Here is a 26,966-nt window from a genome sequence, read left to right on the forward strand (position 1 = left end):
TCAGCTTATTTAATTAAGTTCAATTAATTCAAAGTTCATCCATGCTCTAGCAGGTGTCAGAATTTATTTCCTTTTTAAGGCTGAGCACTATCCCGTTGTGTGTATCTATCACATTTTGTTTATCCCCTCACCCAGTAGTGGGCGCTTGGATTGCTTCCACTGATTGGCTTTTGTGGCTATTGCTGCTGTGAACACAGGCGTACAAATACCTGTTTGAGTTCCTGCTTGCACTTTGTCTAATTTTTTAAAAAAGATTTAATTTATTTATTTGTCAGAGAGAGAGAGAGAGAGACAGAGGGCACAAGCAGGGGGAGCAGCAGACAGTGGGAGAAGCAAGTTCCCCACTGAGCAGGGAGCCTGACACAGGGCTCGATCCCAGGACCTGGAGATCAGACCTGAACCAAAGGCCGATGCTTAACCGATTGGGCCACCCAGGCTCCCCCTGCTTGCACTTCTGAGTATTTACTCAGAAATGAAATTGCTGGATCATCTGGTAATTCTGTCTCATGACATGGACAGGGTTGAAGACCGTAGTCCAGTCATCTTGCAGACTCTCCCTCAGTTTAGTTAGACTCAGGTGATGGCGAGGGCTGGAAGGTAACAGATATTGTGTTTTGTTGTATCACGCCCCGTGGGGTGGCATACAACGTCTCTTTGGTTGCTGGTGGTTTTTACTTCGATCACTCATGATGCTGGGGCTGGCCAGGTGTCTCACTATAAAGTCCTTTTGTGATTCATAAGTAACTGATGAGGAGATACTTTGAAACTATGTAAATATCTCTTTAGGCATAAGCCTGTCCTCCCCTGGGGTTTGGCACCCATTGATGTTTCTTGATCAACAGATGATTACTACGATGGTTTCCAAGTGGTGATTTTCTAATACCATCTTCACTTCTGCATTTAAATACATAACTTTCTGCTATAAAGAAGAGCTTTCTCTTCTCATTTATTTATGCTTCAATTTCTATCAGTCTGGATTTATGGGTACTATTCTATCCAAGGGGTTCTAATCTGTTACAATCATTATTTATTTAGATGCTCACAACTTCTCAGACTCAGGTAGTGGAAGCTGCTTCACATTGGTTCTTGTGTCCTCTTGACATTTCTTTGTCACTGTTTGGGCACTTCCGTACTTCATGACACAAAAAGATGGTTCCGGGCTCATCTTATTTTTATCCTGGATTCAGTGATTTGAAGACAGCATATTTACTTATGGAAATAGGGCTAAATGTTTGAAATGCAAAAACAGGGCAAGCTAGCCCGCTTTGTGTGCACCCACCATATAGCTACGTGGCTTTCAAATGTCACGGCACGTTGGTTCCCTGATTTGTTGGGCGTTGACTCTAACAGAAGATGTGTATGTTTTATAGTCAATTAAACATTAGCTGGAAACCTGCCCCCCACCCCAGGGGATCCCCCAAGAGGGGCTAGCCCTGATAAGTGTGGCAGGATTGCTGGGTTTCCTTCTCCCAGATACTCCAGGGCTGGCCAGCAAGGGAGCTCTGTTTGGAGGGAAAACAGTTTTTTTACATATTTCTCCTTAATGGTAATAGAAGTGAAACTATTGTTGTGGAGAGACACTGGGTTTAGACCGCGCCATATGGCACCGAGAGCTGTTCATCACTACAGCTTCCAATGGCTGAACTCAAAATAGCCCATATTTCTGCCTTGATGGAGAATTAGCCCTTGACCGCCAGGAAACACTCATTGTAGCAGCTCTTCAGCCATGTAATCTAAAATAATTACTAATTAAATGAGAATAAAATAGAGTCCATGATAACAATAATAATCACTGTAGCATTGGTCATTACCAAGCTACTGTTTGGTGGAGTGTTACCTATGGGAAGACGGCTTGCCAAAGGGAGAAAGCCCTCAAGGGAACTGAGACTTTCTCACTGCCACCCCGAGGAAAGGGTTCGGGACTGCCCTGGGGGGGCTTGACAACGGCTGACCCAATTTCACATTCCATCTACATCGCCGATGTCATGTTGTTTCAAGGCATTTGTTCACTAATACAGCAGGCAGCATGCCGTGGAAAACCAAGGAACAAGAACAGCTTTGTGGCACTTGTCAACGAATTTATGTCATTGTGAGAAACAACTCAAGCAGCTACCTCGTCTTCGACGCATGACAAGCGTTACTCTTGTTCCCTTCTCGGGGAAAAGCCAGACCTTTTCGCCAGAGGGCCTTTGGGTGCATCTGTTCATCACTAAGTGGTTGCAAGTGAGTATGTGTGTTGGCGTCAGGCGAGGTGGGCTTCAGATCAGGTGCCCAGGCCTGCCCAGCTCTCCAGGAAAGTCAAAGGTGGAGGCTGTCTGGGTCAGAGGCAGGCTTTCTGCTTCCCATTGTTGGTGTGACCTGAAAGAACCTGCATTCCTTTACTTATTCATTCACCTGACAAATAAGCACCTACTGTGTGCCAGATATCGTACTGAGTGGCTGGGAATACGGATCAAGACACACATGGGTGCCGTCCTCAGGGATCTCACTGTCCCCAGGGGGAAGCATGATACACATTCAGAAGTGTAAAAAGGGCCCTGGGGACAAAGAAGAAAGTGAAAGTGCGTGAGAGGAGACCAGAGGGCTCTTTGCAATGAGGAGTCTGCAAAGGACCCTTGAGCGAATGCCACTTGTAATGAGGCCTGAGGTCCCAGGAGTGTTTGACCAAACAACAGAGGGAAGAACATTCCTGGCAAAGGGGTGCCATGGGCCAAGCACTGTGTGACGATGGACCCTCCTGAGTTTGAGGAGCTAGTGGAGGTGTGTTGTGTACAGAGAAGCCCAGAAGTACTGAGTGAGGGAGACGGTGATACAAGGAGACCCCTGGGAGTGGGGTCCCCTGGCTTCAGGGCTTTGGTAGGCTTGGGGAGGAGCCCCAACTTGGTTCTCAGTGGCAGAGGAAGCTTTGGAGGTGAGCAGCGACAGCACCTGGTTTCTGTCCGTAAAAGCTCAGCCTCCTTGCTGGTGGAGAGTGGCCTGGAGGGGGGAGAGCCTGGGCTGATCCCGGAGACCAGGTAGGAGGTCATTAGAGAGTCCAAGTAAGAGAGGACAGTCACTCAGGGAGGTGGCAGGACATGGCAGCAATTAGACTGATGGAGCTTTCATTTAGGCCGTAGACTCTGCTGGGGGTGGCCAGGATGTGGAGAGGTACCAGGGTCGGTTCTCGCTTCTCTGGCTTGAGCAACTGAATGAATGGGTATGCTGTATGCTCAGGTGGTAACTATCCAAGGACAACTTTATCTGAGGGTTAAAATATTGTTTATATTTATTGTAGCAAAATATATGAAACAAAATTCACCATTCCAAGCATTTTTAAATGTATACTTCTGTGGCATTCATTCCTGTTGTGCCATCCATCACCGTCACCATCGTCTGTCTCCTGAACTTTTTCATCTTCCCCACCAGAGACTGTGTCCATTGCACACAAACTCCATGCTCCCCTCCCCGCAACTCTTGGCTGCCACCATTCCTCTCCGTCTATGAATTCGACTGCTCTAGGAACCTCAGATAATCATACAATATTTGTCCTTTTGGGACTGGCTTATTTCACTCTGTGACTGTCTTCAAGGTTCATCCATGCTATAACATGTGTTTTAACTTTTTCTCTAAGGCTGAATAATTCTGTTTTATGTATATACCACATTTTATTTATTCATTCATCCCTTCATGGGTATTTGAATTGCTTGTACCTTTTGGCTATTGTGAACATTGCTGCTATAAACATGAGTGTACAAATATCTGTTCCAGTCCCTGTTTTCACATCTTGGGAGCTCGTACCCAGAAGTGGAGTTGGTGGATCATAAGGTAGTTTTATATTTAATACTCTGAGAAACCACCCAACTGTTTTCTGCAGTGACTATACCATTTTACATTCTCACCCACAGTGTGCAAGAGTTCCAGTTTCTCCACATCCTCGCCAACACTTGTTCATTTGTTTATTTATTTATTTTTTTGATAAGTGCTATCCTAATGGGTGTGAAGTGGTATCTCATTGTGGAAAAATGCTCATATTTTTAGATGAGAAGTATTCACATGGTGTTGTTAAGTGAATGGTTGGCCATACCAGGTAGGATTTCCAAAGAGCGGTCTTCTGGCTCACAGATGACTTTGAATTCTGTTGATCATGCTGTGCAGTGGGCTCTTGTGAACACCTCATCACTGTGGAGTTTCCATGTTTGTTGTTAAGTTGTCCTCTCTCTGCCAGTACGCATCTCAATGTGAGGATGGGAGCATTTGGGCATTTGGATTCACTTCTGGTGAACAAATGACATTTTGTACTGGTTTTCCCCTTTCAAGTCCTTGTTGCAGCCCCAAGGGAAATTAACCAAGAACAACTAACTATGAGCTGCAAATAAAAGTGGTGGAAAGCTTCAGAAAGGGGATTTATCACCATGTTCTTGGGAGGTATAACTAGCTAATAGGTTTAATGATCTTTTGGAGTGAGTGGAAGGCATTTTTGTTTGTTTTTCTTTTGTTTTGTAACAAAGAAAATGCAGCTTAAAGTGTTTTTCAATTTCTCACTCAGCTTCCTTTCATTCTCTGATTTCTTTACTCTTAATGGGATAACATAAGCCAGTTTTCTGTCGTCTATTATTCATCAAAGCTGTCGATTTACCCTGAACAGAATGAAGGCAAGGATGTTATTAAAATAAAACAACTTCCAATTGAGCTGCTAATAAATGCTGAAATGCATCCACATTTCTCTTATTGATTATATCCTGCCAACAAAAGCAAACACAAGCATGCGCGGCATGCTGCCCATGGAAATGAAAGATTTAATTAGATGAAAACTGAATGAGCTGGAAGATCTACTGCACTCGGCTATCAAACAATTGTTATTCATAATTGGCGGTTTGAAATATCCCTGCTTCTTGAGGCTTTTTCCCTTAAAAAAAAAAAAAAATCCCCTACCTTGCAGTAAGATGAACATGGTCGTTAGTAAATTTTCCCCAGTGCATTTTACAAGCTCAAGGTTGTGGGCTAGAATGAGCCCTGTCAGGCTATAAATCAGGTGTAATGGAACATCTTGAAATTGAGAATTAGCAGGCGAGAGCAGAGAGACAGCATGTCTTCTCCATTTCAGGTCCATCTTCGCCCATCTTCAAATGCTGCAGGTGGGAAAGGAGGTGCTCTTGGGGGAAGGTGTAAGAAGAGCTCCATAAACTCAGAGAGTGGGATTCTTTAGAACTCACTAGCTCTGGAAGTGTGTGCCTGTAAAGTTTAATGTCTGGCAGGTGCACTGCTTTTTAGTGACGGGAGTGGATTAAAAAGTTGGTATTCACTTTGCCAGGGATGTTTCAAGTACCTATCCAGGGGCCTGCTTTTTAAGATAGTGGGGCAAAGAAAAATGGACAGAAATCACTGCCCGTGGCAGCCACGTGGCAGCCTATGCATATTTTCCCCCTTGGAACCCCAAGGCTTTATTTCCTCATTTGCACAACGGGGATATTAATCGTACCTATCTCACTGATATCTTATGGGGATTGAGTAAGACAATGTAGGCAAAGCTTTCAGCACTGTGGCTGGGCACATGGTCTGTGGTAAATGAATATCAGCTATTAACAATAAGAATACACTTTCCATATGTACAAGGCCCTACGGGGAAGACATCATTTCTTCTACTTTCCATAGCATCTTTTTAAAAAAATTTAAAATCAATTTAATTAACATATAGTGTATTATGAATTTCAGAGGTAGAGTTTAGTGATTCATCAATTGCATATAACACCCAGTGTTCATTACATCCCCTGCCCTCAATGTCCATCACCCAGTTACCCCATCCCCTCACTCTCCCCTCCAGCAAGCCGCAGTTTGTTTCCTATAGCTGAAAGTCTTCTATGGTTTGTCTCCCTCTCTGATTTCATCTTATTTTATTTTTCCTTCCCTTCCCCTATGGTCCTTTGCTTCGTTTTTTAAATTCCACATATGAGTGAAATAATATGGTATATGTCTTTCTCTGACTGACTTATTTTGCTTAGCACAGTACCCTCTAGTTCCATCCACATTGTTGCAAGTGGCAAGATTTCATTCTTTTTGATGGCTGAGTAATATTCCATGTGTATGTGTGATAGGGGTGTGTGTGTGTGTACACACACACATATATAAATATGCCATCTTCTTTATCCATTCATCTGTTGATACTCATCTGGGCTCTTTCCATAATTTGGCTACTGTGGACACTGCTGCTATAAACATTGGGGTGCGGGTGCCCCTTTGGATTACTATGTTTGCATCCTTTGGATAAATACCTAGTAGGGCAATTGTTGGGCTGCAGAGTAGTTCTCATGAAAACTTTTCCTATGAAATAAAAGAAGTGTCAATCTCTCAGTCTTGAGGTTCTTACAGATTTGGATGGGAGTTGATAATCATTGAGCAAATGCGTATATAACATCTTAAGTCATTTAAAAAATAGTTTTTCTGATTATAGAAGTTTTGTGATTTGTCTGTCTTTCTTTCTTTCTTTCTTTCTTTTTTTGGTTAAAGATTTTATTCTTCAACACAGAGAGCGTACAAGCAGGAGGAAGTAGCAGGGAGAGGGAGACGAGTCTCTTCACTGAGCAGGGAGCCTAATGCAGGACTCGATCCCAGGACTGTGGGATCATTATCTGAGCTGAGGCAGATGTTCAACTGACTGAGCCACCCAGATGCCCTGTGATTTGTTTTTCTAATTACAAAAGAAGTAACAGCTTGTTTCTGACAGTGGCAGTGAGGGTCATGGTAGTAGAGCCAGATTGTCTGGGTGCACATTCCTGCTCCCCCCCACAACTGTATGAAAATCAGATGAATTAAGACCCATGAAACACATGTGGCTGAGGCTAGCACATTATATGTACTTGGTAAGTTCTAACTAGTATTTAATGAAATATGGTAAAAATCAACTAAAAGATCCCTCATCCTAATGACCGTGAGGTAACTGCTAATACTACAAGTGTACTATACGATTAACACAGTGCTACACATTGTGGGACATCTATTAATATCGGTGCATGTACTGAACTCTTATTGCCACCAGACTCCACACTTGGTGTTTTGCACACATCATCTCATTTAAGTCACACAACAGTCCTCTGCGGTAAGCAATATTATTATCCCATTTTCTGAGATGGGAAAACAGGCTCAGTGATGTTATGTCACTTCCCAAGTTCATAGAAGTAGTAAATGATGGAGCTAAGACTCCATTGCAGGTCTCTGGTTGCAAAGTGCATCTTTTTGTTGCCTGACTTTGAGAAGCCCAGTATTGCATGGACACAGGGCAGCCCATCTGAATGAGAGAGAAGCATGACCTAAGTCAAGTGGGAGAGCTGGCGGAGGACAGGAAGACATGCAGTCGATAATAGTTTGCTCCGTGCTATAACTGTAATTCTTCTAATGAGGCTTCCGTCTTTTTTTTTTTTTTTAAAGATTCTTATTTATTTATTGGAGAGAGGGAGAACATGAGCAGGGGGTAGGAGCAGAAGGAGAGAGAGAGCGAGCGAGAGAGAAGCAGATTCTCTGCTGAGCAGGAAGCCCGGATGCGGGGCTTGGTCCCAGGACCTGGAGATCACAACCTGAGCCAAAAGGAGACACTTAACTGACTGAGACACCCAGGCACCCCCCTTCTGACTCTTTCAACACGGTGAGTGTGGACATTAGAGCAAAGCTGGCTCATGAGGTGGAACCCTTCTGCAGCCCCAGCACAATGCTGCATATTAAACTGGGGCTCAAGGAACCCAGAAGGGATTTTCCAAGAAGACTTTATTGAGCTCCTACCTGTTTGGGCTTGATTCTTGGTGTCATATTGCACCGAGTTTATGCTACACTAGAATCTCAGGCTAGATATTTTTTTTTCTTTAATATCTGGCCCCTACAGTCACCACTTTGCATAAAAACACCGCGGTGTATTAGTTCTTGTTTCTCAAGTGTAATTTGATGTCAATGGAACAGATAAACAATGTCAATGAGAATATCTCTTGCAGACACTGACAGGACTTATCCGTCTAGAAATGAAGAGATAAAGGACGCATCAATGTTTAATTTTTCTTTGCACGTTAATGTAACCACTGAACTCTCTTGGTCCCCAAGCAAATTAATCATCACACAATGAGAGTAAATGACACATGATCTGTATTGAGCTCTTGTCTGTTGGATCAGCTACCCCTCGGCATGGTATCATGGAAGAGGCAGGCCTCTGCAGCGGAGTGGCGTGACCAGCTGTGATGGGTCTCAGCACATTTGAAGTCTCCTTGGAATGGGGCTTCTGGGTGGCTCAGTCGGTTAAGCGTCCAACTCTTGATTTTGGTTCAGGTCATGATATCAGGGTTCTGGGATGAAGCCTGGAGTCACTCTCCCCGCTCAGCAGGGAGTCTGCTTCTCCCTCTGCTCATTTTCTCTGTCTCAAATAAATAAATAAATAAGTCTTAAAAAAAAAAAAAAAAGGAAGTCTTCTTGGAAAGCTCAGGGCACTCATCTTCTAGCTTGAGGTTAGTTCTTGGCATGTTTGTGGAGTGAATATTCCCTCTCCCTTGTAGAGGAGGTCCAAGCTGGAATCAGAAGTCCTCATGTTAAGCCTAGCTTCTCCAATCCCTAGTTGTAGTTGTATGACTTTTATAAATCACAGTCTTTGGTTCATGTGCAAAATAAGGTTGCTGTTAATAACTATATATATGTGTGTATATGTCATATATATGTATATATATAAAATATATAAATATAAAAATTATATATATATGCTTTTTATTTTTAATTGTGGTAAAATACCCAGTGCTCATCACAACACATGCCCTCCTTAATACCCATTACCTGAGCATTGGGTGTTCTATGCAAGTAATGACTCATCAAACACTATATCAATTAACTAATGATGTGCTGTACAGTGGCTAACTGAACACAATAAATAAAATAAAAAATAAAATAAAAGACTTGGAAATGTAAAAAAAGAATTGTGGTAAAGTACACCTAACATAAAATTTACTATCTTGCCCATTTTTATTTATTCATTTAATTATTTAATTATTTTTTAGTATGTTATGTTAGTCACCATCCAGTATGTCATTGGTTTTTGATGTAGTGTTCCCTGATTCACTATTTGCATATAAAATCCAGTGCTCCATGCAATACCCCTTAATACCCACTACCAGGCTCACCCACCCGCCCATCCCCCTCCACTCTAAAACCCTGTTTGTTTCTCAGAGTCCTCAGTCTCTCATGGTTTGTCTCTCCCTCTGATTTCCCACAATTCACTTTTCCTCTCCATCTCCCAGTGTCTTCCATGTTATTCCTTATGCTCCACAAGGAATTGAGACCATATGATACTTGACTGTCTCTGCTTGACTTATTTCACTCAGCATAATCTCCTCCAGTCCCATCCATGTTGATACAAAAGTTGGGTATTCGTCCTTTCTGATGGCTGAGTAATATTCCATTATATCTATGGACCAGATCTTCTTTATCCATTCATCTGTTGAAGGGCATCTTGGCTCTTTGCACCATTTGCATCTTGCCCGTCTTTAAATTCACAGTTCGGGAGGCTAATAGACGACATTTAAATGTAATTATAATGCCACCAATCTTGCTGCCACTCGCCCAGTAGAACTGTTGTGCAGAGTGAAGTACAGGCAAGGATGGGAAGACGCTTGCTGCAGTGAGCAGTGCTTTGCAGGCCTTGGTTGCTGCTGTCTGCACGGCTCACCTCCTCTCTGGGTCCATTTCCCCACCAAGGGCTTGAACTTCAGATTGCTTTAGTGCTAACACTCTGCAGAAATACTACTTCAACCCGGCAGAGGTTCCCAAATCAACAGGGAGGCAAGCCTGACGCTAAAAGGCCAGGTTTTCTTCAGGGAAGCATCGGTGTCATTGTGCATGTGGAGGTTTTGTCACTTTCCCTGTCACCCTCTAGAAGGAAGCCATTGGTAAAATCTGCCTGACTTGTGGATGACCCTGATCTATCTCTGTCTGTGTCCACATCCGTAACTATATCTGTATCCACCTCTCTCTTCTATTCATTTATTTACTCAAAAATGTTCATCTAGCGCCTTCGTCCCTGCCGGGCATGGTTTGAGGTGCCGGGGATACAGCAGAGAACAAGAGACAGATCTCGCATGGATCTTACCTTCCAGTGGGCTCAGCAGACAATGAGCCTGGAGATAGAAAAGGATAAGTTAGAAGTGATAGATGCTGTAGAGGAAAACCAGGCCCGGAGCTGGAGGGTGACCACAGGGGCTTCTCTTTGGATTGGATTGGTCAGGGAAGGCCTCCTCAGAGGTGACACTGTGGCCACGCTGAATGGGGGAGAGGACCAACCACGGGAAGGTGCGGGGAAGCGTGCTCCGGGCAGTGGAGGGAAGAACTTCCCAGAGGCTGTGGAGGCTCCTCCCTGCCGCGGGCCTCTGTGACTCTGGCTGAGCCAGGGAAGCCCCAGGGCAGAAAGATCTGGGGTTCATTCCCTTCTCCCTGGGTTTCCAGAGATGACCATATTTCGAGAGCTCAGAGCGATGTGATACGGAACTCTGGAGCATCTCCAGGCCAATGGAGATCCACGCTGGGAGAACAGAAAATCTTACCGGTCCCTTTGCTTCATTTGGCCCTGTAAGTACGCCTCTCTTGGAGCCCCTCTCCTCAGAGGCCAAGAGGGTCCCCTTGCCTCTGTGGGCAGCTGAATTCCTGCTGCCCCAGGCCTGGTGCTCGGAAACCACCGGAGAGGGCATCAGGAGCTGCCAGTGAAGGACACAGATGCCACACTCCTACCAAAAAGGGCTGTGACATTTGGTACCAAGGAGCAACTCGGTTAGTGAGGACAAGAGGGAGTAAACATTCATTGAAGCTCTCTGATGTATCAGGCTGCCAAATTACCAAAACTTCTTTATAATTTCGCATTTGTTTGGCTATTGGTTTAGCTGCTTTTAATGGGGAACAAACTAACAGAGTCTTTAATGAGGTGAAAGGTAGTTTTCCTGTCATCTAAAAATTGGAGCTAGTAGGGGAAGTAGAGTCTCCCTGTTCCACCATGTGCGCCCAGGACTGGCTCCTTCCGGTCTCTGGCTTCCTGCCATCCGAGAGTGCTGCCCTGGGCCACAGGGTCACAGGGGACTCAGACTGCCGCTTAGAATGGCGTTCCTGCCTGAGGCAAGGGGACCGGTAAGTGAGGACATGTCCTTAGTTTTAAGGCTGTGACCTTGGAGTGGTAGTTTTAAGGCTGTAACCTTGGAATGTGTTACTTTGCCTTATTCTTTGTTAGGCCATAGCGTTGCCAGATATAGCAAACAAAAATACAGGACACATACTTAAATTTGAATTTCAGATAAACAATGGTCAGAAGCTCAGAAGGAAAAAAAACCAAACCCAACAAGTAAAATGAATCGGTCCCCGCAGTAGTAATTAGTAAAAGTTCATTGTGCACCCACCAAAAAGTCAATTTACAAAGCAGGGGTACTGAAACCAAAATGTAGAATTAGGGGAGATGTCTGGTTTCAGAAAGCAGCTTGTGTGGTGTGGGGAAGTGACTGTTGTCTACAGTGATCAGTTTCAATGGGAGAATTTTCTTTAATGACAGGACATCGGTTAGTGGTTACTTCATATCCATTTTGGGGGAACAATTTAAGTTTTGCTTATGATTTCAGAGGCGTGAGCAAGAAATGACCCAGGTCAAGTTAGCTCTGCTTGTCTTGCAAAATAAGCTAAATGAAGCTTTGGTTATGGGACTGGTTTTGCTCAGGGAGGTTTCAAGTCGGGTCTCTCTCTGCATTTGATTTTAACACAACTACTAACTTTTTTTTTTTGAATAGGGCATACTTGTACTAACACAATGATTAGGCTTTCAAAAATTGTAATTTAATTTTTATTTTAATTACAGTTTAGTTAACATATTAGTAACATATATATATAGTTATATAGAGTAACATAGTCATATTAGTTTCAGGTGTGCAATATAGTGGTTCCACTCCATATTCCTCAGGGGTCATCATGGTAAGTGTACTCTTAATCCCCATCACCTGTTTCACCCATGCGCTTCCCCGGCCTTCCTCACCTCTCCTCTGGTAACCATCAGTTTGTTCTCTGCTGTTAAGAGTCTGTTTCTTGGTTTGTCTCTTTTTACTTTGTTCATTTGTTTTATTTCTTAAATTCCACACATGAGTGAAATCATACGATATTTGTCTTTCTCTGACTGACTTATTTTGCTCAGCATTACACTCTCTAGCTCCATCCATGCCACTGCAAATATTAAGATTTCATTTTATTCTTTTTCATTGCTGAATAATACTCCTATGTGTGTGTGCATATATATATATATATATATACATATATATGACACATTTTTAAAAAAAGTTTTATTAAAAAAAAGAAAAAAAAGCTTTTATTTATTTGAGAGGGAGAGAGACAGCATGAGCAGGGGGAGGGACAGAGGGAGAAGAAGGCTTCCTGCTAAGCAGGGAACCCCAAGTGGGGCTCGATCCCAGAACTCTGAGATCATGACCTGAAGGCAGACGCTCCACTGACCGAGCCACCCCAGCACCCCTATGACGCGTCTTCTGTATCCCTTCATCTATTGATGGACGCTTATGCAGCTTGCATATATTGACTATTGCAAGTAATGCTATATAATTGTTGAACTTTTAATTTGGGAAATACTTATACCAAAAAAATTGTTGGTTGTTTATCTGACATTCAAATTTAACTGGGCATCCTGTATTTTTTATGGCAAACTTAATTATCCTAAACCTCATTGTATAGACACATCTAGCTTCAAGAGAGTCTGGAAAAACCTTGTCTTTAGGTGGATAGTATTGTGTCCAACTACAACCTGGGGTTTTAATTACTGGAGGGGAGAAGGGGAGATGGATACTGGGGACAATTAGCAGTCTTTGCTAAAGCTTATATGGCCTCATTCATTCATTTATTCACCTACCAATATTTATGAAGCACCTACTGTCTGACAAGTATTGGATAAACAAGATAGATAAGGTTCCTGCTGTCAGAGAGCTTATATTGCAGTGGAGAAGACAATAACGATTTAAACACATGTAGAATTTCAAGTAGTAATAAACGTTATGGAGAAAAATGAGGCAAGCGAAGTCCTAGAATGTGATAGGAAAGCAGCTTTTCCAATGGGAAGGGAAAGGAAGTTTCTCTGGAGAAAGGACGCTTGAGTAGAGACCTGAATGAAGTGAGGAAGGAAGCGTGTGAAGTTGAGGGGAAGAGCACATTGGCCGGAGGGACCAACCAGCTCCAAGACACTAATGACCTTGGCATGTTTGCGGAGCTAGAAGGCCCATGTGGTGCCATGGAGGGATCAAGGGGGAGAGTGTAGGGGGAGCAGGCAGGGGGGGACCTTGAAAGCCATGATGAGTAATTTTTTACATTCTAAGAATGGTGAGATGCCACAGGAGGGTTTTGGGCAGGACCGTTATGAGATTTTATTTATATTTTTAAAAGATAACTGCCTGCTGGGCAGACAAGGTGGCTCTGGGGAACAAAGAGTGGGAGAAGGGAGAGTGCAGGGGACTGAGCTCGACAGGGCTGGAGGGTGAAGGGACGGAGAAGTGGTGGGGTTCCAGGTCTATAGGTGCCAATATCACCTGCATCTTATAGAGGAGGGAAGCTGTAAGAGCCAGGGCTGGAATCCAGGTCTGTGTGACTTGAGTGCTCTGTGGGGAGGAGGAGCGGGACTCAGCTCCCAGAAGGAAGATCTTGCAGCTTTGAGAGATGGCCAGAACCATTCAGCCCTTGGCTCTGACCATGCAGCAGGAGCTAGAGGGAGGAGGATGAAGATGATGAGGGCCGCTTCCCCCCTTCCCCCTACATTCTTCTCAAGCATTGATTCTGTCCGAGACGTCACATCTAAGACAGTCTTATTATTTTCAGCAGCACTAGAATTAAAGCTTGTCTCCTGGGGCGCCTGGGTGGCTCAGTGGGTTAAAGCCTCTGCCTTCAGCTCAGGTCATGATCCCGGGGTCCTGGGATCGAGCCCCGCATCGGGCTGTCTGCTCATCAGGGAGCCTGCTTCCCCTGATCTCTCTGCCTGCTCTCTGCCTACTTGTGATCTGTCTGTTCAATAAATAAATAAATAAAAATCTTAAAAAAAAAAAAAAAAGCTTGTCTCCTCCTCCCCGAAAAGAATAGAAATTGTCCCTACTCTTGGGGCAGCTCTCAGTTATACCACTCACGGTAGTGTAAACTCTACAAAGAAGGAGGGGACTGTTTTATTCTTTGTGATCCTCGGGCCCCTGGGGTTTAGAGGAAAGAGGCTTTGGAACCAGCCACACCCAGTCCTGAATCTCATTTACCAGCTGAGTCTTGGTTTTTTGCATCTGCAAAGTGGGATCATAACACAGCTGCTCCACATAATTGCTGAGGGCACTAGAAGAGAAAATGTGCCTGAAACTGGTAACATTCAATAAATGTGATTCATGTTATGATTTTGTGATCATTTTGGCTGTAGCTTGCTCTAAGCCCTGTTCTTTATCTTTGCACCAGTTCCCTTACTGACCCTAATCTCTTCGTTATTGCCCACTCCCTTCCCTTGCTTGCTTCTGTCGTGATGTCTAGGGCCCCACGTAATGTGGCTTTGTTGGAAAATGCAATGAAAAATAGTGGAAACATGCTAGGAAGGAGAGGGGGAGAGTCAGGAAACAAGGAAGGCCCTTCCATTAACTGGTTCTCTAGGTTTGGAATATGAAATATTCATTTAAGTCCAGTGAAAGACATTGTGAATTTGATGTTCTCACTCAGTTCCAGAAGCATACTGCTGATAAGAAACAAATTAGAAGCGTGAGTTTTCCCCAAGGCTGTCAAGATGTGTGTTGTTGGCAGAGTTGGGCTTTCCCTGTGGGTGACCTAGGCTCTTCCTGAAGCATTAATTTGGATGGAAATAATCACTGCGTCCAATGAGGCCATGAGAGCCTGGTGTTGGATTTGGGAAAGGTATTTGAAGTCCTCTGTATTTGAATCCTGCGTAAACATACTATGCAGTGCATCTGGTTGCTTTTGGGGCCGGGACGGGGCAGGAAGTGGATCTTGATCAAATATAGATCAGCTGGCCAGAGTTACTGGTTACCTAGATGAAAAGACTCACAGAGCTGTGTACTCATAGTGGGAAGAGCCCTTAGAAACCTACAGGGTAAGGATACCAAGGCCCAGAGAGGGGTGCCAATTTGCTCAAAGTCATGCAGCTTTACCTGAAAGTAAAGCATGGAAGAACTTTGATAGGCTTTGCGTTCAGAAAAGTTGAGTTCAAATCCTGGATCTAGCATTACGTTCCTTGGGTAAGTGACTTAACTTTCTAAAGCTTCAGTTTCCTTTCTTGTGAGTTGGGGCTGGTAGTTGTTCCTACTTCATAAGGTAAATATGAGGATTAACAAGAAAATCCGTGTAAAACAGCACGATGCTTGGCAGTTAAGTACTTGGTAAATAGTGGTACTTTGTCATCTTGATGATAATACATTTTCAGGGCTGCAGGAACTGACAACAGGAAGATCTTTTTATTGCTAACGTGCCGCAGGGCTCTGGTTTGGTCCTTATGAGAGTGTGGCAGGTTGGATTGCATTTCCCTAAAAGATGTATTCAAGTGTCTCCTATGTACCTATGAATGTGACCTTATTTGGAAATAGGGTTTTTACAGATGTCCTCAAGTTAAGATTCAGTCATCCTAGATTAATGTGAGCCCTAATTCAATGCCTGGTGTCCTTATAAGAAGAGGGAAATTTGTACACAGACACATGGCAGGTAACGCCATGTGAAGACAGAGGCAGAAATTTATTTTTGTTACCGTGAACCAAACAAGGTCAAGGGTACTGTCAACCCCCAGGAGCTGGAAAACACCAAGAAGTTTTCTTCCCCAGAGACTCTGAAGGGAGCATGGTTCTGGCAACACCTTGATTTTGGACTTCAAGCCTCCAGATCTCTGAGATGATCAGTTAGTGTTGTTTGAAGCCACCAAGTTTGTGATCTGTTATGGCAGCCCTGGGACCCTAATACAGAGGGTATCTGTTGGGGGTAGGGAGGTCAGGAGAGTTCTGGGCTCCCATCTGAGCAACTATGGTTAGGATTGGTAGCTATAGAACATTCATTTCCTTATTTATGAATAGAACTGCTGAGGAATATCCTCCCAGAGAAGCCTGAACCTTTGCCTAATGACTTAGTGATGCTAGAGGGGTGTGTGTGTGTGTGTGTGTGTGTGTGTGTGTATCTGTGTGCACATGTGTGCATTTGCTGGTTGGGTGGTAGACACAAGTGCCGTGATTAATGAGAGCCAGGAGCCTTTATAATCATGATTGGATATTCAGGATCACAGAATGCCAAGAGCATGCTTGGAAAAGACAGGAGGGGTCATGGTAAGACAGAAAGCAAGGGCTACTGTGTCTCATATGCCTTATGTCTCAGTTGTTCCTCCTTCCCCTTTCCTGTCATGTGAATATAGGTATTTTCTTGTTGGGGTGAGATACTGAGAAAATGGAACAGACTTGGGAAATTGTTGGGATTTGTAAGCCCTTGGAGAATGCTTCTTTCTTCAAGTCAGGTGAGGACCAGGAGAATATTGTCAGCATTGTGTCTTATGGCCATATTTCCCAAAGACAGCCAGATGGCTGTCTTAATTCATGTTTCTGCAGGAGGGTGCTGAGAGTTGTAGGAGTCCTTTTTCAGTACAGAATCCCTCAATCCCCTGTTGGCCTCATTGGTCCTGCCTCTCTGTCAGTCATTCCTTCTCTGCCTCTCCCATTCTGCACTCTGACATAGAATTTTGGGTAGCTTTGAAGTTCTCCTCTTCCTTCTCCAGCCAGAAGGGAAAACCTTCAGAGGCGAGAAAGAGAGACCAGTTTTACTGCTCACTGCTGTAGCTACATAGGAAATGCCAGCATTCATTGAAAGAAAAGGTGATGCATTATAAGGATGTATGCAGTTTTCAGGGCTCCTGTGCCACGGGTGAAGCCTAGTGGAGGAGGAGGTGGAGGGAGGTGACAGTTCAATTATGTGCTCATTGACTGAGGACTCCTGTAGGAGCCCGCGCTTGCAGTCAGTATTTTAACTGGTGAACTCCAGTTGAAATCAGGGCCATTTGATCTTGACCCTCTTGAGCGAAAAGGAAAAGGAAAGGAAAAAGAGATCTAAAAATCATTGGATTTCTAAGGTCATCTGCTCAAGAGGAGGCACAGTCCTTGGCTCATTGATTGGGAAAGGTTTTCAGAGAGAATGTGAAGGGAGAGGATGGGAGAGAGGGTTGATGGCCAGTCAAGGAGGAAATAGCCAAGAGGTAGCCCAATGGCCAAGTAGGAAGTCAAGGTAGACAATGAAAGGAGAATTCGTTCATCCTGTGCTTGGAGAATTTCTCCTGTGTCTACAGAATGACCGACTTGTGAGAGTTGTTGTCACCCATGAGAAATCTCCTACAGCTGATTTCATTTGTGTCAAGTATTCAGAATAAGTAAACCTCTAGGAGGAGAAAGCAGATCAGTGATCACCAGAGGTTGGGGGAAGAGGGGAATGGGAAGTGTGTACTTAGTAGGGTGTCCTTCTGGGGTGGTAAAAGTGTTCTGGGGCTAAATAACAGTGGTGGTTGCACACTACCGTGAATATACTAAGTGTCACTGAATTGTATAATGCAAAAGGGTGAGTTTTATGTTATGCAAATTTTGAGAATCCCAAAGCCAAAAATACCCTCTCTTTACCCTAGTCCCTTACAACCACGTTGATGCTGTCGAGGTAGCCTCTGGAAAGATCAAGACTATGGTTGGACTCTGAATCTGGTGGAATTAGCCAGACTGAGTGCTATAGGGGTGTGGGGGTTCTCTCTCCCTCTGTCTGCCCTTCCTCTCTGGCTTCAGAGGAACTCACAGGACTATCGGCACCAGTGCAGAGGGATTAAGAATTTAGGCTTTCAGGGACCTTAATCTAACTGCAAATCCTGACCTGGCCATGGGCGACAATGTGACTCTAAATGCTACACAGCCTCTCTGGGCCTCAGTTTCCTTGCTTACAAAATAGAGGTGACCATATCCACCTCAAAGCGTTTGCTAGTATGAACTGGGTAGAGCATTTAATACCGCACATGGTACCTTATTACTGCTCAATAAATGCTAGTGGCTATTATAAATAATGATTCCATTATCTTTTGTATCTGCCTAAACATAGTCTTGATGGCTGAGATCCAGAGGTGACTTGAGCCAAGTCCAACAGTCTACTTGTGGGGCGGGGAGAAGAGATTCAGCAACAGTGGAAGATATTATCCTCTCAGTGGTTTTGAACGTGTCCGATAAGTAGTATCCTTCCTTGCCTGAGTCCCGCACCAGTAGAAAAATAAGGTGGAACCTAAGAAGATAGGTGACCCAAATATCACCTTTATAACAATTAAGCTGATTTCGGACAGTGAAGGGAGTTCGTATGGCTGAACCCCAGAATGAGACTTCTCATTTTGTCATAGACAACTGGGTGATTACAGAGCTGCCCAGATCTGGGCCCCGCCCCACTAAACTTACAGCATGAAGGAATGGAGGGGTGCACTGGCCCCCATTGAGGGCTCCTTCTCCAGCCCACCGATCAGGGCAGGCACTCACGCTCCAGGTGGAGAGAGGCCAGGAGCACTATCAACAGAGCTCTGTCCTGATAGAGGTCACGAGAAGGCTGGAGGTGGCTTAACACTGTAGTCTTATAGTCTTGTCTGGGTTGATATAGATCCCATGGCAAGGCAGAGGCTTCCCCCATATCTAAATGGTGCTCCTCCCTCCTTCCCCACATGATCTGACATGGTGAGGGCCATGGCTGGTGCCTCCTTCCTTTATATTTGCAATCACATTGGCAAGGAGTTCTTTGTTACATAAGAAAATAAAATGGCAAAATAACCAAGGAGATAAACAAAAACAAAACCTGGGAACAGTCTCATTTTGTCCTATACTTGGGGAATGGTAAAAGAAATGATAGAATTTCCATTCCACAGAATGTTAAGACGCCACTTTAAAAAAGGCTGTTTACAAAGGTTTTGTAATGATGTAGGAATTAAATGACAATGTCAAGTGAACAAAGCATGATACAAAATTGCACACATAGTTTGAACTCAGCTATATTAAAACCTCCCTAGGATTATGCATAGGAAAATGAAAAAATTGGGAGGAAATTTCCAAAATATTAACAATGGTTGTCTTTCTGTTTATTCTTCCCCCATAGTTTATAAATTTTCTTTAATAAGCATGTATTTCTTTTGTGTTGGAAAAACTCTAAAAAAACCGGTGAGGGTTATATGTTATCACATTATCAGTCAAGCCAACAATTTGGAACTTCACAGATTTGTAAGATTACAGGATGCTAATAGTATTCAGAGTATTGAAGTTTCTTAGTTGCTTGTACTGAGATTTTTCTAGTTTAAGGATCAAAAAATATTTTGAAGCTTTCCTGGGACCTATGACTTCTCCCCTCAGAACAGCTCACATATAAATGTACTATCATTTAAGTTGCTTTTAGTTTCAAGTAACAGAAAGCCCTATTCAAAACAGCTTAACTAATGGAGGTTCATGTAACTAAAGCTTTAGGGATATCAGGTGAAGCTTGATCTAGCAACTCAACAATTTCACCAAGATTCTCATTTCTTCTCTTTCTAGGCTCAGTCTCCTACAATGTCAGCTTCATCCCAGAGCTGGCTACCCTATGGGTTCCAAGATGCTAGTGGGAGTTCCTGGATTTTCATTCCTACTTGTTCTCATCTAGCAGAAAAGAATGTCTATGTTTCAGTAAGATTTGATGTGATTGTAAGGTTTAGGTACATGGCTCATCTCTGGATCGATATCTTGGCCAGGAAATAGAGGCACTGATCACCTTAGCTCAGTCACTTGTCTTGGCCATGGAGTTGATATAGAATTAATGTCCCTGGGACCACATTATTTTCTAAATAGAAATTGGGGACATGGAGGTCCCTTATGAACACAACTTACTGCATAAAATTTAAGCTTACTCTTATATTCCTCAGAGCTTGCCCATGTACCCAGGTTAAGAATTCCTGGTCTAAACCAATCCCCTCATTTTAGACATAGGGACTCGAGACTCAGAGGTCACAAATGCCCAAGCCATATAGTCACCCCACTGGCAGTCTGCTGCTTGTCTCCCCACCAAACCCCCTCCAACTTCACATGCAATCACGAGTCAGAGATGAGTAAAGAGTAAGTAGAATCCTTAGCAAATCCCCCTCTAGAAGCCAGGACAGATGTGTTTTGATGAAGAGACGGTGAGGACCTTATGCCAAGGGGATAAAAGGGTCCGGAGTGGGAGAAGCGGCTGAGTTAAGCCTCCCATCTATGCCAGCAGGGAAGGGAAATGATAAAAACCAGGCAAGAGGAGGAATGATTGTATTATTCATGCCTGTATCTTGAAGATAATCATTGTAATTTCCCTTCTAAAAACCCTGCTTGCTCAGAGGAAACGACTATATTCTAATAAGCACTTGTTTATGAAACTCGCAGTAATTGGATTGGAATGTGAATTATTAAACTGTACGTGGGGTGGCACTTCTTGCTAGGTGTTTAATGATTATGTTCTAATGTGTGGGGCTGGCCTGTCGGCTGCGAAGATAATACTCCTGGGAAGACAATTGTTTATCTCTGGGTCAGGGCTAGGGTGTCTCTCATAGACTTCTGAAAGAGCTGGACTGAAGAGACCCTTACAAACCACACAGATCAGTTGCCTCATTTTAGAGATGGGGAAACTGAGGCTCAGTGTGGCAGGCTCTTGTTGAAGGCTGTGCAGTGATCACACCAGCAATGGATTTTTCCTTTACCTGGTCTCTCACAGTATTTATAGATGACTTGTGGTGGGATCTGTGACTTGACTTCCTCAATGGCCATTTCTTCTTACTTCTATCTGGGGAGGTTGGAAAGCTGACCCAAGTTCCTCGCATTGAGGATTCCTGATGCAAGATAAGCTCCACCAATTAGCTATCCTTGCACAGGCTGTAGAGATGTGTTAGGGGATAACCGTGGTGACTGGATTTACTATTCCAATGGCTGGCCACCAACCTCCAGGACTTTAAGGGGTAGTGGTAGCAGTAGGTTCCTGATGCTGAATTGTAGCTCCGATAGCTTGTCCTTGAGCTCTACGGTCCCTGGGGGACCCCCTTACTTTGGCTCCTTCTAGACTTCTGGTAGAAGTTCCCCACCCAGGAGGTAATTCCCTGCATTAAACATCTTTCTTCCTGACATGCCTAGAATGATCTCTATTTCCTGCCCTGAACCCTAACTCATCCCTCTGTGTTAGCACAAATCATACTTAAGACAGGTAACAATGTTTCTCTCCTGGCTCCTGATCTTATGTTTTCTATCCCAGAGAATATAGCCCCATCTATCCCTGAATCTGAAGCTCATGAAATCCAAAACTAGCTTCATTATTTTCCCTCCAAAACCCACTTTCCCTATAGACTTTCTTTTTTCTATCTTCATCTCTATTTCTTCCCCATAACTCAGGTTTGGAGGTAGCTTTGGCTTTCTCCTTAGTGCTGTCATATGCCTGTCAGATCTTATTGGTTCTATTTTCTCTGTTAGTTAGGGCTATTGGTTTTAAGTGATCCAATTATATTGGATCAATGAACAGAGAGAATTAACAGATAATATGTATATAATAGATTATTTGCATAACTAGAGAGATGGACATCAGGTATGGTTGGATCCAGGGGCTCAGAGAATGTCATGAGGACTTATTCCATTGCTCTTTCCTTATGCCCTGCTTTTTCCCAGTCCCTCTCCAACAATGACAGGCCCTGACAGCTCTAGTCTTACATAATTTTTACTTCAAACCTTGTCAGGATAAGGTTGATCTTTCTTATTATTCCCAGGAAAAGTTCTAGAAAGAAGTCTTTTTGGTAAGATTGAGCCAACCACTTGTCATGGGTTGAAATATGTTCTCCCAGAAGACACGCTGAAGTCCTGACCATCCTAGCTCAGAAGGCGATGCTTTTTCGGTTGTAGTTTTGTTGTAGATGTAATTCATCCAGTTATGATGAGGTCATAGGGGAACAGAGTAGGCTGTGAACCCTAAGTGACTGCTGTCCTAGTGAGGAGAACAGAGTAAGACACAGAGCATAGAAAGCCACACGGAGATGCAGAGACACAGCAAGAAGAGGGCCATGAGGCAGAGATGGCAGTGATGGCACCACAAACCAGCGAATGTCTGCCAGCTACTAGAACTTCTTAGCTGGCTGTTCTCACAGGCCTCTGAGCTTTGTCTTCATCTCCACTAAGGCATTTGTAATGGTCAGCTGGTATTGCTGTAACAAAATACCACAATTCTCCCGAGGACCTTCTCCTTGGCTTGCAGATGTCCTCCATCTGGCAGTGTCCCCAGCTGGCCCTTTCTCTGTACCCAGGCGTCCCTGGTAGGGACACCAGTCCTCTATAGGACACCAGTGCTGTGGCATTGGGGCCCACCATAATAGCCTCATTTTAACTTCATTACTCCATTACTCCCCATCTCCCAATAAGGTTATATTCTGAAGTGCTGGGTGTTCGGGCTTCCACATATGAATTTGGGGTGGGGGGGGACACAGCAGTTCATAACAGTAGTGAAGACCTTCTATTTTATTTTATTGATATTTGGATGCTTCTTTGAACTTCCCTAGAAGTTCCTAGAAGGTGGTAGGGAGGATAGGAAGGATAGGGAGGCATATCTTGGTCTATATCTTTTTATCTCCCATAATATTTAATATGCTTCTTGGACTTAGCAAATGTTCAAAATTTCTTCTTAAGTGAATGAAGGAATATGAAGTAATTTTTTTTTTTTTTTTTAAGATTTTATTTATTTATTTACAGGCAGAGATCACAAGTAGGCAGAGAGAGAGGAGGAAGCAGGCTCCCCGCTGAGCAGAGAGCCTGGTGCGGGGCTCCATCCCAGGACCCTGGGATCATGACCTGAGCTGAAGAAGGCAGAGGCTTTAACCCACTGAGCCACCCAGGTGCCCCAGTAATTCTTGATTAATAAGAATTTCTCATTCCCCAAACTTTGGGGGCAAAAAGAACTCTATAGCGCAGGCAGCATTGGACTTGATGTCAGAGACCCAGGTTCTTCTCCCAGCTCTGTCACTTTCTAGCTGTGTGATCTTGGGCAAATTACTTAGCCACTCTGGACCTCAGTTTCTTCATTTGTAAAATGGGAATCATAATGCTTTCCTGTCTGTTTTACAAGGTTGTTTATGAGAATTAATGAAATTGTTTAGTCATTCAGAAAATAAACACATGGGATACGATGGTGAACAAGATACACAAGGTTCCTGTCCTCATGGCTCTTTGGGGAGCAGAGGATTAATAAGGTCATCAGTATAGAAAATAATTTCATAAATTGCTAACTTCTGTGTAGACAGAAAAGGGATGTGATAGTGAAGACTTGTCTCCTAGAAAGGGTAGTTGAGGAAGACCTCTCCAAGGAGGGAACACATAAGCCAAGATGTGAATAGTGAAAAAGAGGGGCACCTGGTCGGCTTGGTTGTCTGGGTCAGTTGGTTAGGGTCGTGATCCATGGGTCCTGGGATTGAGACCTACATTGGGGGTCCCTGCTCAGTGGAGGCCTGCTTCTCTCTCTCCCTCTGCCTGTTGCTTCCCCTGCTTGTGCTCTTTCTCTCTCTCTCTCTCTCTGTCAAATAAATAAAATCTAAAAAAAAAAAAAAAAAAAAGTTAGTCTTGAATAGTGTAAGAGCATTCTGGGCAGAGGGAATAGCAAAGGCCCTGAAAGGGGAGATAGTGAGTGAGTGTCATTACAGCAAAAGAAGGTCATTTAAAAACTGAGGCTCAGTAATGGGGAAGGTTTTCCAGGCATTGTAGAAAGATCCCTGGAGCTGGGGCTTTGTCCCTGACTCAGCCACAGAGAAGGCTTGGGACATCACTTCCCATGTGTGTGCAGCTTGGGGCACAGCACTGCCTCTCCTGGGCTCCTCCCGGCTCCTCCTGGTCCTGCCAGGCTGCCAGCACTGGGGGATCATGCAGAGGGAGGTGCTTTGAAAATGTAAAATGTTGTACAATTTCCAGGTGGTATCATTATTTGAAAACATGTTTCTCATGATTAAGTGATTTGGACTTTGATTTCAGCAAGTAGCTTGCTGATCAAATTTTCTGAAGAGAGCTATAGTCACCCCCGTTTAGGGCTCAAAAGTGCTTATGTCAGGCTTTTCAAAGCAAATTGATAAGAATTAAGTAGATGCTGGAGCAGGGAACTGCGAGCTGTCTTTCTTCCCCACTTTCTCCCCTACGGAGCCTCTATACACAAAATTTGGTGTGGGCAATCACCTTGTTGGGGATTTTGATGCATATGAAACTATCTTGGGGGTGAGATCACTGGATGTGAGTGTGTGTGTGTGTGTGTGTGTGTGTGTGTATAGTGTTTTGTGTTACAATAGAATATAGCAGAAAAGATATCTTAAGCATTCTACTGCCGCCAGAACTGACATTATTGAACACCATACACATACTTCTTGGGTAGTGAAATTGCACCCAAGATACATATAAATGACACAGTAACAGAGCATTCTTTTAAGAAGAGCTTTTTACTTCAAAGTTCTCGGTAGTAAAGCGTATTGCCTTTGAACTTGTTCCCAGGTTTCTCTTCCACACTGTAAGAACTACCTTCCTCCTTTCCCCCAATCTCATCTGCGTTATGCAGAGACTTTCATATCTTAAGCCTCCTGAGGCGTGCGGTGATTCCCCCTCGCGCCACCCCCGCCCCCCCTCACCGCCCACTGCTCACTCTGAAGGTTGCCGGATGCTGAGGCCTTTAAGATAATGAATATGCATGTTGGAAAGGTCACTGTCAGGAAAAGGGAGCACTGTTTCCTCTTTTCATCTGGGGGTGGTGCCAGGGGAATCTTACCAAGCCCAAGTTTAGAAATCAACCAGGACTGCGCTAAAAACCTTCCTGGGTGATGCTTTGGCTGTTGGTGGTTTGAAGAATGCATCCTCTCTCTCTCTGTTTCTACCCCTCTCTCTGTGCCTGCTGCCTGGCCTCTAGCCTCTGTCTCCATTTCTCTTTCTCTCTTTCTCTCTCTTGCTCTTCCCCACCACCTCTCTCATCCCTTATTGATTTATCTCATTGGAATAAAGTTCTCTTCAACTAGCGGGGCTTCTGTAATTGAAGCTCTGGGGCATATCAAATGGAACAGCTAATGGTGACATTTTTTTTTTTTTTCCGAGGCAGATTATCAATTATGAATGCCTAGGCAATCAGAGATCAAAAGAGTCCTGTTTCCCCAAATGAAGTAGTGGATTCTAGAATGAGATGAAATGAAATGGAGCTAATAAGCTTTTTTTCTTTTTTAAAGAGAAGGCTGAGGCATTTGGAACTGTAGGTACAAAGCTCAGGACCACGGCAACCTCCTTGCTTTGGTTTCAGAGTTTTGGACAACTTGCTCACAAAGCCCCAGTGCCAGCAGCCTGCACTGAGATGAGCCGGGAGCAGAGACCCTGGGAGGGTGAGCAGGCTGGTGACTTCGTGAAAGACCTCTGTAGTCCAAAGGGCTGATGGGAACCTCATGTGGGCTGCCCGGGCTGCGACCTTGCTCTCCCTCCGTCCTGTTAGCCATCTCCACGCTGTCCCAGTGGCCTGGGACTGATGATTTCCAGAGAAGGATGATACCAGAAGATTCTCCTGATACTCATCAGGAGGGAAACACTCTTCTCAGGCTGTTATCTTTGCTGCTTTCCTGGGTTTACCCATCCAGGGGAAATGCAACAGCTCTGTCTTTATCCGTCTGTCTGTCTCACACACACACACATACACACACTCTCTCTCTCTCTCTGCACAGTAGCTTCACTTCTCAACATAACCAGAAACCACACAGTCTCAGCTGTGGGGGCAGAAATCCTGTGGAAGTACACTGGGCTAATTAGTTAGGGGAAGTGACTGCAATCTTCATTACTTTTCGAATTCACTAGAAGTGAATTAATGAGGATATACCAATAATGCATGTTCAACATAGAAAAGTTTGAAAATCGAGATCAACAACTAAAAGAAATTAATTTCATGTATAAGGGAATTTCTTGTTTATTAAATACTAGTTTCTTAAATTGAAAAAGTAATCTATGAGCAGTGGACAACATTCAAACCCTTCAGAAGAGCATGAAAAAGAGTAAGATCTCCACTCACTGGACTTCCAGAAAGAAAGAATTCCAGCCCGAAAATCCAGAAATTGGCTAAGACTGTACGAATGTATATATATCTCTATGTAAATGAACTTAACCCTCCCCCACCCCCGCCACAAATGAGAAGATAATGTACTTAATGTTCTGCACCATACTTTTAAACTTAATATATTCTGGCCATCTTTTCATGGTAGTACATATGGATACATTATTTAATGTGACAAATATTCTGTGATTATCATGTGCCGGACTGTTTTGAATACCATGCTAATGTGTGAATATTCTGGAATAATATAGTGTAACACAAAGAAAAGCAAAAAAAATGGACGCTCATGACTATGGGGAAATGATACTTCATTATTCAAGAATCCATATCTTTGTGGAAAAATTTGACAAAGTAATTCATTTGTCTTTCTCTAATCCAAGCCCTCCCTCTGGGCAAATCCCCCTTGCGCTCTAAATTCCTGTCTGTCTTTGATGTCAGCAGAGTCACAAGCCATAAACACTCAGACTCAGTCATCTTTTGTTCAAGGATGTAGGGCAAGAGGTGATGGAACTGCTTCCCTGGGGCCTGAATGGTATTGGTCTTGAGAGCAGGTGTTTAGGGAGAGAGTGGGCCACGCTTCCTAGTGTTGAATATGGACAAAGGTGTTCATGTGTTCTTTAATGAGTATATTTCTTGTGACACATGAGGCCTTCTAAAATGTGGGGACCAGAACAGGGATCCCTCCTGCCCAGGTCTCTGGGTGGTATGGTACCCTGGTATGACGCAGTGATTATTAAAATATTAAATTGAATCCCTACAGTTGGTAATAGATGCTGCTTTGAGACCCAAGTGATCCCTTCCCAGGATTCCTGCTGTCCTGGTCCTCCTCAAAGCTCAGGTCCTTCCCATACTCA

Source organism: Mustela putorius, unplaced genomic scaffold (genome assembly GCF_011764305.1).
Source record: "Mustela putorius furo isolate JIRA1106 unplaced genomic scaffold, ASM1176430v1.1 tig00000407_pilon_pilon_pilon, whole genome shotgun sequence".
Lineage (NCBI taxonomy): Eukaryota > Metazoa > Chordata > Mammalia > Carnivora > Mustelidae > Mustela > Mustela putorius.